Raw genomic sequence first — 12,500 nt, 5'->3', positions numbered from 1 at the left:
TCCCTATCGATGCTGTAAAAGGAACTTATGAAACTGAAAATAATCACATCAATCTTTCAGCGGGAGATTTCAGGGGCTGAACAACACGTCGGTGCATATAACCCATTCATAACAACACAATCTAACATCAGCTTAGCCTGACTAAAAGAGTTTTAAAACAGAACGTGACCTGTCAGTAATACTTCAGCCATGGTGTCGTCCTTCCTCCAGCGTGCTAAAGTAACTCCAGTATTGATTCAGGTTTTTAAAGTTTCAGTTCAGCCTTTGATTTCTCCCGGTCCGTCTTGTGACGGCTCGGCGCTTCTGCAGACGGGTACGCGTGAATGGCGAATCTGCGTGAACAGATGCACAGAAGTCTGAATCTACATTTGCTGACAGACAGTCTGAGCTGCTTATCTGAATTATGGGAGATGCCGGTCCGACTCTATTTAATTGGATGAATGTTTTTTTAGTTTTGTGCCTCACCCAGAATATAAAAATACAGATAAACACATTTAGATCATTACTGTAATCAGCACTATTGGACTGTGCAGAGACTTTCAACCAGCACAACAGCACATGATTCTCAAGACAATCACCTACTGCACCTTTAACTGATGCTCAACACACACAAACCTGTTAACATCTTTAAAAAAGTACAGAGGGTTTTGTGAACCTTTAAAGAACAATGATGCACTGCTCAGTTACTTCTTTAAAAAGATAGTTGAATATAATGTTATACATATTAACTCTGTTTCTCCTATACAGAGGGATCTGAAGTGTGACTGTGGCTGAATGTGTGTTTATTCTGAAAGTGATGCTTCATGTTAAGCAGAGATCTCTAATCAGCGAACGAAACGCTTCACTTTAAACCACACTGAGAATGTTTCGCACAAATACATAAATCACCACTTTAGAGGATCGTAAATGGTTTGGAGGGGAAGAAGAATTGGCCCAGAATCAGAGAGAAGATTCAACATTGAGCCGAGGTCAAGAGATACAGAGGAATGTGCGCAGACACACACACATGCGCATATACAGTATGCACATACACAAATATATACGCACACACATAGACATGCATGCATACACACACATACACACACACACACACACACACACACACACACACACACACACACAAGCGGTTTAAATGTCAAACATTGCATTCCTAATTGAGATGAACTTGGACCCGAAATTAAAAGTTCTTCCAAACAAACAACATGCAGTAAATGCCAGAAGGAAAGCAGAGTGAGAAACACACGACTAAAGGAGCGTCAGGATCTCTCACCTTCAGCACCTCTACACAAGATGCTTTCAGGAGATGATAAACCGGCTGCTGACACACATCTGACACGCATACACACCAAATCAACCTCACCTCATTTGTATTGCAAAATATACTGTAGTAAATGTACTGTATAATATACATATGCTGCATACAGTGTTGGGGAGTTACTAGTTACATGTAACGGTGTTACGCAAATTAATTACAAAATAAAAATTACTAGTAATCTGTTACAGTTAAAAAACATGAGTAATTAAATTACAGTTACTTATGAAAGTGTTAAAGATTACAAATGGGATTACATCTGAATATGTTGAATATTATTATTCGGTTGCTTTGCCTGTTTTTTATAAGCTCAATGCCTTCTGCTAAAGCCATTTATTAAAGCGCTGCTATTCTGATGCTTTTGATTGGTTTTCCGGTTTAATTGCAGCGCACCATGTCTACCAGGTATGCTAATCATCTCTGCCACTGAAAGCTTTAGGTTACTATAACCAGTCTGAGAGCTGCCACCATCGATGAAGAGTTGTAAATATATATATACAATATAATACTCATTTCAGAATATTCCCCTTTACTATAAACTACTATAGTATTTTCCTTCTGAAACACCTGGTTTTATTGGATTTTTGGTTTTGCTGTTATATACTGTAGTTTGCTCCTGTTAGGTACAGCATACATATATATATATATATATATATATATATATATATATATATATATATATATATATATATATATATATATATATATATATATATATATATATATATATATACACATATATATACATATATATACATATATTTACATATATATATATATATATATATATATATATATATATATATATATATATATATATATATATATATATATATATATACATACATACATACATACATACATATATATATATATATATATATATATATATATATATATATATATATATACATGCATACATATATGTATGTATATATGTATATATGTATATATATATATATATATATATATATATGTATGTATGTATGTTCACAGCATTTATATATATATATATATATATATATATATATATATATATATATATATATATATATATATATATATATATATATATATACACACATATACATACACATATAAAGTTGTTTATAAATGTGTGTGTATGTATGTATATGTATATATATATATATATATATATATATATATATATATATATATACACACACACACACACACACACACACACACATATATACACACATACATGTATATATATACAAACATAGAAAGAGATTATACATTTAAATAAGTAAATATATAGAACTAAAATCTGAGGAAGTGTGTATGCATGCACATTCTGTCTGGGTCTATGTGTGTATTGTGTCAGGCTTACTGTAGATGTACAAAAGCACATATTTCCTGATTATTTCATCCTGCTTTTTTCTTTGAAACTCAACCATTAAATTGATGTGAGTCTCACCAGTGGATGATTTGCTCAGGATAAATGTTCTGTCTGCACTGACACCACCGCCACACACTGAAATAAAGCTGCACAACAGACAGGAATCACTTAACATTCCCACATCGACTGTTTCCTGTTCACAGCATTTCTACTTCCCCCTCCTTTATTTACAGTACGCCTTCAATTCCCAAGCTCCTCTGTTTACCTCACATAACAACATGGAGCTATTAATCACAATCTCTCGCTATTTTACGCCATTTTCCTGTAAACTCCAGCTCTGAAGAACAAACAAAACACACTGGGGTTACCATAGAATCCGAGCTCTCAGCGCATGGGGAAACTAGACGTGATGCTCACACTCAGCACAACACAGTCAGAGGTCAAAGGTCAGAATAATGACCTCATCAGATGACTATTGCAGAATGATAGCTTAGTCTAAAAATTAAAACCAAAGTACAATTCATTGCAATTTTTAGTTTGATCAGTATAAACAAACAAATCAAAAGGTGGCTGGTTTGAATTTTGTTTAATATTAATGAAACACATGTGGTTACACTATTTAAGCTTAACAGCTATACGCTGCCAATAGGACATTAATCAACATTATTTTATTTTGTACTGGATTGGACCGCAACCAAAAGTAGTCCACCAGTTATTAAATCCGCCCTGTTTGAGGCATGTTCATTAAATGCACAAAAACATACAGCAGTATTTTGTTTATGCAGACCGTGTGAGTTTAGATCAGATTCCACAACCAATTTACGCAGAGATCATCCATCAGAGTTTCACATACTTTTGCATGCAGCATAAAAGCAGCTCAACCATCTGAATATCCTAGCAACCTTCTATCAATACCCTAGCAACTACCTGAATACCCTAGCAACCACATAGAAACACCCTAGCAGATTCCACAACATATTTAGGTTGATTTTATGACTCATTTCATTATGTGCTGGGTTGTTTTGGCATTATTAGGTTCAAGTGTATTTGTGCTTACAAGCACAAAAACTTCAGAATTTAAAGAAATGATTCCATTAGATTCCATTCCACAAGAATATTTGCACAAAATAACATTTTGTGCTGTATTTGCTCACTTTACATGTGATTAAATCCACCCATTTTTTTTTTTTTGTGGCATGTTCATTAAATGTATGAAAACACACCACTTATTTGTTCCACAACATATTTAGGTTAATTCTACTACTTATTTTATTAAATGTGCTCCATTTTCATCCAAAATGTGTCATCCTTTTCTGCCAAAAACAATCACCAGTTATTAAATCCACTGTTTCTGCAGCATGTTTATTAAATGCATAAAAACACGCCACTTTTTATTTGCTTATGCAGACCGTGTGTGACTTCAGATCAGATCTAAACTCCATCAATTTATGCAGAGATCCAAAGGGTTCACATACTTTTGCACGCAGCTTAAAAGCAGGAGATGAAAGCAGCTGAATCATTTGAATATCTCAGCAACCTTCTATCAATACCCCAGCAGCCACCTGAATACCCTATTCTCTATTAATTGACTTGTTTTATGACAGGTGCTCAGTTGTTTTGTCACTATTAGGTACAAGTGTTTAAATGAGAGCAGGTTTACAGCACAGACAGTTCAGAACTTAAAGAAACGGTTCATCATTTCTGCCATTACAGGAGAAAACCCATTAGGATTACTTGCAAAAAAATATACATTTATATACATTTTGTACTGGTTTTGGTCAGTGTACATGCATGATTTGCCAGTCAGCAGCCAAAAACAGTCCACCAGTTATTAAAGTCACCGCTTAGTTGTTTATTTGTTCCATTACACATTTCGGTTAACTCTACGACTCATTTTATTAAATGTGCTCCGTCTTCATCACAAAATCTATCATCTTTTTCTGCCAAAAACAGTCACCATAGATCCAAAGGGGTTCACATACTTTTGCACGCAGCCTAAATCCATGACACGAAAGCAGCTCAATCATCTAAACATCCTAGCAACCGTCTATCAATACCCTAGCAACCATCTGAATTCCAAAGCAAACACATAGAAACACTCTAGCAACGCCACAGATACCAGAACATATTAAGGTTGATTCTATTATTAGTTTTTGATTGATGATTATAAGTGTTCAGTTGTGTTGTCATTACATCTTTAAATAAGTGGTCAGAAGGCAAAAACCGTCCACCAGTTATTAAATCCACCCTGTTTAGAGGCATGTTCATTAAATGCATGAAAATGCATCATTTTTTTTTTGTTTATGCAGATCAGATCTAAACTCCATCAATTTATGCAGAGATCCAAAGGGTTCACATACTTTTGCACGCAGCTTAAAAGTGTGAGATGAAAGCAGCTGAACCATTTGAATATCTCAGCAACCTTCTATCAATACCCCAGCAGCCACCTGAATACCCTATTCTCTATTAATTGACTTGTTTTATGACAGGTGCTCAGTTGTTTTGTCACTATTAGGTACAAGTGTTTAAATGAGTGCAGGTTTACAGCACAGACAGTTCAGAACTTAAAGAAACGGTTCATCATTTCTGCCATTAGAGGAGAAAACCCATTAGGATTACTTGCTGGCATTTGGTCAGTGTACATGTATGATCTGCTGGTCAGCAGTCAAAAACAGTCCACCAGTGATCAAATCCACCCTGTATCTGAGGCATGTTCATTAAATGCACGAAAACACACCACTTATTTGTTCCACAACACATTTAGGTTAATTCTACAACTCATTTTTGTAAATGTGCTCCGTTTTCATCCAAAATGTGTCATCCTTTTCTGCCAAAAAGACTCCGCCAGTTATTAATCCGCTGTTTCTGAGGCATGTTCATTAAACGCAGGAAAACACGCCACTTTTTATTTGTTTACGCAGACCGTGTGCGACTTCAGATCAGATCAAAATTCCAGCATCAATTTATGCAGAGATCCAAAGGGTTCACATACTTTTGCACGCAACTTAAAAGCGTAGATGAAAGCAGGCTCACGTTCAGACGGCTGCTAACAGTCCAGCACAAACAACCTGTAGTCAGTCTGATGTGATATTTGCATGTTTACTTCATAACATCAGTGCGAAACACGAGCAGTCGAGTTCATCAAACACACGCGCTTGATCAATCCTCCATCCGGCCGTCCACCTGCGCTCCTCACGACCACCAGCGGGGCCCGCGCGCTCTGATCTGCTGCTTTATTATAATGGATGACAGCAGAGATGAATACAGTCGTATTATTAATGCAAGACTGACAGATCGCTGACGTGAGTTATGGCCGCCTTTAGTTCAGAGTCGTCGTTTCATGAGGCCTTTCACTAAAAGCCATACATAAATGTCACTCGGCGGTGACCATAAACTGTTACACAGGCAATCGGTTAGAAGATTTCCTCTGTTATCTATCACCGTTATTTACTAGTGTTTCTTTGTCAGGCCAGATGGAGCGTGTGCATTTGTACAGTACGTGATGCGGTGTGTTAAACTAACACACACACACACACGCGTTGAGTTTTCATGTGTTATAGGCTCTCTCCCTATATCTGTAATGATGTTTGTACTGTTCAGACTGTGTATTCTCTTCTCTACTCCTAAACTCAACCCTCACAGCAAACACTCTACACCTTACATCTGAAAATATGAGCCGCTTTCATCACGGGGAGTAAAACATGTCCCCATTAGGTCAAGATTTACTGATATTGCTATACTTGTGGGGACAGACTCACTCACTCGAACACACACACATTTACTTACATTCAATTATTCACACACACTCACTCACTTTCTCACACTCTCTCTTACACACACACTGGCACAGACACACACACACACAAACAGACACTCACTTATACACACACACACACAAACACTTGCACTCACACTCACACAATTACTTAGTCATTCACACACACATATACGCACTTTCACAGACACTCACTTATACACACACTTTTACACTCACACAGACACACACTCACTCACCAACACACACACACACACACACACACAGACACAGACACTCACTTATACAAATACACACTCACATAGACGCAAAGTTAATTATTCACACACACTCGCTCGCACACATACACACTGACACACACTCACACACACACACACACACACACACACACACATATTCGCACAGACAAACAGTTAATAATTTACACACACTCACACACTTGCACAGTTACAAAAATACATACATTTACACTTACACAGGCACACATTCACTTTTACTCACACACACACACACACTTTCTTTCACCTGTGCAAACACACTTACAAACACACACACACACACACACACACACACACACTCATACTGACACAGACACACACACACACTCAAACATTCACTCACACAAACCCACACTCAAAAACAAGCGTGCGCGCACACACACACACACACAGACATTCACAAACACATTCACTTTCACTGACTTACTCGATCACACACAAACTTATGCACAACTCACTCATTTACACACACTTACTTTTACTCACTTACTTGCTTACACATTCATTCATTCATTCATTTTTCGGTTTAGTCCCTTTAGTAATCTAGGGTCACCACAGCCGAATGAACCGCCAACTTATCCAGCACAAGTTTTATGCAGCGGATGCCCTTCCAGCTGCAACCCAACACTGGTAAACAGAACACACTCTTGCACGCACTCATACACTACGGCCAGTGTAGTTGATCAGTTCCCCTATAGCGCATGTGTTTGGACTGTGGGGGAAACCGGAGCACCCGGAGGAAACCCACGCCAACACGGGGAGAACATGCAAACTCCACACAGAAACACCAACTGACCCAGCCAGGACTCGAACCAGCGACCTTCTTACTGTGAGTTGATTGTGCTACCCACTGCGCCACCACACAAATATTAACTCACTTTCACACACACACATACACACACTCTTTTCCCCCAGGTGTTGCTGAACGAGGCTTGTGAATGAGGGGTGTTTGTAAAGACGCACCTAAAAGCTCCATTACTATGATAATGTATCGTCGGGAGGGACGGAGCTCTGGGGCAAATGTGGATCTTCTGAAACGCCTCATTTAAATATCAAACCTGCTCATGGAGCGGAGCGGCAACCCTCGACACAGGTGCAGCCCAGGAGAAGATCACTCTCTGATAGTGGAGTCAAACACACACACACACACACACACACACACACACACACACACCTACAGAAGTCACCGGTCACACAGGACACAGGAAAATGTAAAGTAGAAATGAGGTTGCTGTATTCAATATATATAAAATTTACATCACAGAATCAACCTGAATTCATATTTCACCAGCACAAGTCATTGTTATGGCTTAAATCCAAAAGTTTTTTTATTCCAATCTTAAAAATAAAGCTTCCCAGAGGCCTAGCAACCACATAAACACAATCAATCACCCATGCAAATAACCTAGAAACCAACTTAATTACCCTAGCAATCACCATACTAACATACTAACAACCATATTAAAATCCAAGCAAACTTATATCAATAACCTAGAAGCACAACTAAACACCTTAGCAACAACCGACCCTGGCAACCAAATAGAAACACGCTTACTGCCACAAAAACAGGCTGAAAACCACATGGGAACAACCCATTAACCATAAGCAACCTTATAACAATACCCTAGCAACCACAAAAATACCTTAGCAACCATATGAGTATGACCCTAGCAACCACATGATGTTCCTGACAACACCATAACACCATAGCAACCACTCAAACAGCTAAGCAACAACATGGAATCACCCTAGCAACCACCCAGCCTAGCAACTACATGGACACAATCTATCAACCTTGCAAACTTACAGTATACCAAAAACTTTACAACCACCTGAATTCCCCTGCAACAACATAAGAACCTAGCAACCACAAAGCCTAGCAACCACATGGAAACAACCTATAAAAACATGGAAATTTACAGTCTCAAATCCCTAGCAACCACCTGAATTTACCCATGCGCATAACACCCTAGCAACCAACCAAACAGGCTAGCAACCACATGGAAACACCCTAGCAACCACCCAGCCTAGCAACCACAAGGAAACATCCTATCAACCATGCAAACTTGCATTATATCAAAACCCTAGCAACCACCTGATTTCCCAAACAACATCATAACACCCTAGCAACCACCCAAGCAGATTAGTATCCACATGGAAACCCATAGCAAACACCCAAGCAGCTAAGGAACCTCATGGTAACACCCTAGCAACCATCCAGCCTAGCAACCACATGTAAACAACCTATCAACCATGCAAACTTACAAAATATCAATATCCTAGCAACCACCTAAATTCCCCAGCAGCTGCATAATAACACCCTAGCAACCACCTAAATTTCCTTGCAACAACATAACACCCTAGTAACCAAACAAAAAGCCGAGCAACCACATGGAAACACCCTGGCAACCACACAGCATAGCAACTATACGGAAACGACCTATCAACCATGGAAATTTACAGTATATCAAAACCCTAGCAACTACCTGAATTTCCCAGCAGCCGCATATTAACACCTTAGCAACTACCCAAACAGCTTAGCAACCACATGGAAGCAACCTAACAACAGCCCAGCCTAGCAACCACATGGAAACAACCTATCAACCATGCAAGCTTACACTAAATCAAGACCCTAGCAATCACCTGAATTCCGTGGCAACAACCTAGCAACCACTCAAACACCCTAGCAACCACATGGAATCACCCTAGCAACCACCCAGCCTAGCAACCACATGGAAACAACATATCAACCATGGAAATTTACAGTATATCAAAACCCTAGCAACCACCTGAATTCCCCCACAACAACACAACACCCTAGCAACCAACCAAAAAGTCTAGCAACCACATGGAAACATCCTGTCAACTATGTAAACATACACTATATCAAAACCTTAGCAACCACCTGAATTCCCCAGCAACCACATAATAACACACTAGCCACCAACTAAACACCCTAACAACCAGCCGAAAAACACTGCTCCTGCCTCGATGCTGTTAAACAGAAACAACAGAGCCTATATTAAGCGTCCTGATTTATGTATCCACACTGTCCAAACTACAGCGTTTATGCAAAACGCAGCGGTCTGCTAGTGGACGGAGTTTTGCTGGAGAAGCTGAGATCGATATTGGACACAGAGATCATGTGTGAGCCCTCATGTCATCATTTACAAACACGCTATAAACTAATACCACATCAAACACGCCAGCGCTGCGCCTCAGGACATCAGATCTGCGCTCTACATTACTGCCAAACATGAAAAAAAGAAAAAACACACAGCAGAAAATCAATCGCCCACTGCTGCCATATTTGAGGAGCATTTTTAGCATTGCATTGAAATGTTCACTCGATATGCATGCGATTGTGAATCCTGATATAATCCGGCAGCTGATGCAGTCATGTCAACTTTAAGTCAAGTTTATGTCTAAATGCTTACACGGCATATATATATATATATATACACACACACACATATACACACACACACACACACACACACACACATATATATATACACACACATATATACACACACACACACACATATATATATATATATATATATAAATGAAAAGCTTTTCTTAGTTAGAATCTTTGGTCTCATTTCTTGTCCAAATGACTAAAAACTCATAAATCAGAAGCATTTTCTAGACAACTCAAATGTTTTGTCTTGTTTTAGGCAATACGAGTCAAACTTAGGTGTGTTGTTCCCTAAAACATGCAAAATAATAAGATAATAAGATTATTTTGCATGTTTTAAGGAAAAACTCACTTCAGTTGGCTCATTTTTTAAAAACAACAGAATATTCATTCATTAATTTTCCTTTAGCTTAGCCTCTTTATTTATCAGGGGTCTCCACAGCGGAATGAACCGCCAACTATTCCAGCATATGTATAAACAGCGGATGCCCTTCCAGCTGCCACTCAGTACTGGGAAACACCCCTTCACATTCACACACACATACACTTACATACACCCTATAGCGCATGTGTTTGGACTGTGGGGGAAACCGGAGCACCCAGAAAAAACCCACAGGGAGAACACTGGGAGAACATGCAAACTCCACACAGTAACGCCAACACTCCAACCAGTGACCTTAGTGCTGCGAGTCCACAGTGGAAACCATAAGAGAACAAGAGAATATATGTAATATATTACAATCTAACTAAAGGTGTCCCTTGTTTTATTTGAAAAGTAAAATAGCAACACTGATCTTAAAATGTACAGCTGTCCTTAAAACAAGCATGACAACTGTTAAAATTTCAACTTCAAACTTTTTTTTATTCATATGTGTGTGTGTGTGCGTGTGTGTGTGTGTGTGTGTGTGTGTGTGTTTCCATTTTTTTATTTTTTCTATATTTTTTACATTTACTTTTATTTTTATATTTTATTTATATATTTTTTTTTTATATATTGTATTGTTGTATTTGCATTTATTACTTTTTAAAACTTCTTTATCATACTACATAAACTAATTCAGTTTTCAGCTGGGATTTTGGAAATTTGGGAATCAGCATTGATCTTTTCTTCAAAGGTAAATGATTTCAGGACAACTGTGCTTCAAAAACTCTACAAAAACTCCACATTTCTTCCCTTAAGATTAAATATAATGAATGTTCGCAATGTGTGAAGCGCAGATCAGAACAACATAGCTCTTCTTCTGGAGTGCATCTGATAATACCTGCACAAAAATTGTTTATATATATATATATATATATATATATATATATATATATATATATATATAATTAAAGAATTCTTTTTTTAATTATTTCCCAAATGATTTTTTTTTGCCCTTGTTGGTTGTATGCTAGATTGTTTATTTATTTATTTATTTATTTATTTATTTATTTATTTATTTATTTATTTATTTATTATTTATTTTTATTGCAATAACAACAGTGCATTACAACAAATATTATTTCCCAAATGATGTTGAACAGATTGAGGAAATGTTCACAGTGTGTCTGATAATATTTTTTCTTCTGGAGAAAGTCTTATTTGTTTTATTTCGGCTAGAATAAAAGCAGTTTTTAATTTTTAAACCCATTTTAAGCTTAATATCATTAGCCTCTTAAAGTTATATATTTTTCTGATAGTCTACAGAACAAACTATCATTACACATCAACTTGCCTAATTACCCAAACCTGGCTAGTTACCCTAATTACCCTAGTGAAGCCTTTAAATGTCACTTTAAGCTGTATAGAAGTGTCTTGAAGAATATCTAGTCTAATATTATTCACTGTCATCATGACAAAGAGAAAATAAATCAGTTATTAGAGATGAGTTATTAACACTATTGAAATGTGTGGAAAACATCTGCTCTCCGTAACACAGAAATTGGGGGAACATAAGCGCGGGGGCTAATAATTCTGACTTCAACTGTATATAATTTCATTTAATTTATTTATTACTTTTTTAAATCCTTCGTAATGAAACTATGATTTGGAATGGATCAGTTCAGCCTTCAGATACTATTTTAGAAATTGGGAAGCTGCATTGATCTGTTATCAGCAGTGAATGATTTCAGTACACCTGAGCTCATAACAGCCACATTACTTCCCTTCAGATTACATACAGATGTTTCCAATATCTGCTCAGAATAAAGCGCTCTTGTTCTGGAGTGTGTCTGATAAGGCCTGTAAGCGTATACCTGCTCCATTACCGCCCAGTATTGGCAGAACACATCAAGCTAAAGCGGCATTGATTCCAGTTCATTATGTGTATAGCAAAACCAATTTAGCTGAAGAGGCCGAGCTCTCGATGCTC

The 12,500-nt window shown here is 37.5% G+C and overlaps 1 long non-coding RNA gene across 7 annotated transcripts in view; it reads right to left on the bottom strand.

Annotated features, from left to right (window-relative positions):
• LOC141386151 (uncharacterized) overlaps positions 1 to 12,500 on the bottom strand; it is a 304,261-nt gene that overhangs the window by 275,245 nt on the left and 16,516 nt on the right. The gene's annotated exons all lie outside the window — the stretch shown is intronic.

This window comes from Danio rerio, chromosome 6 (genome assembly GCF_052040795.2).
Source record: "Danio rerio strain M-AB ecotype USA chromosome 6, GRCz13ab, whole genome shotgun sequence".
Classification (NCBI taxonomy): domain Eukaryota; kingdom Metazoa; phylum Chordata; class Actinopteri; order Cypriniformes; family Danionidae; genus Danio; species Danio rerio.
Note: the sequence above shows the minus strand (reverse complement) of the source record. Positions and strands in the feature narration are given on the sequence as shown.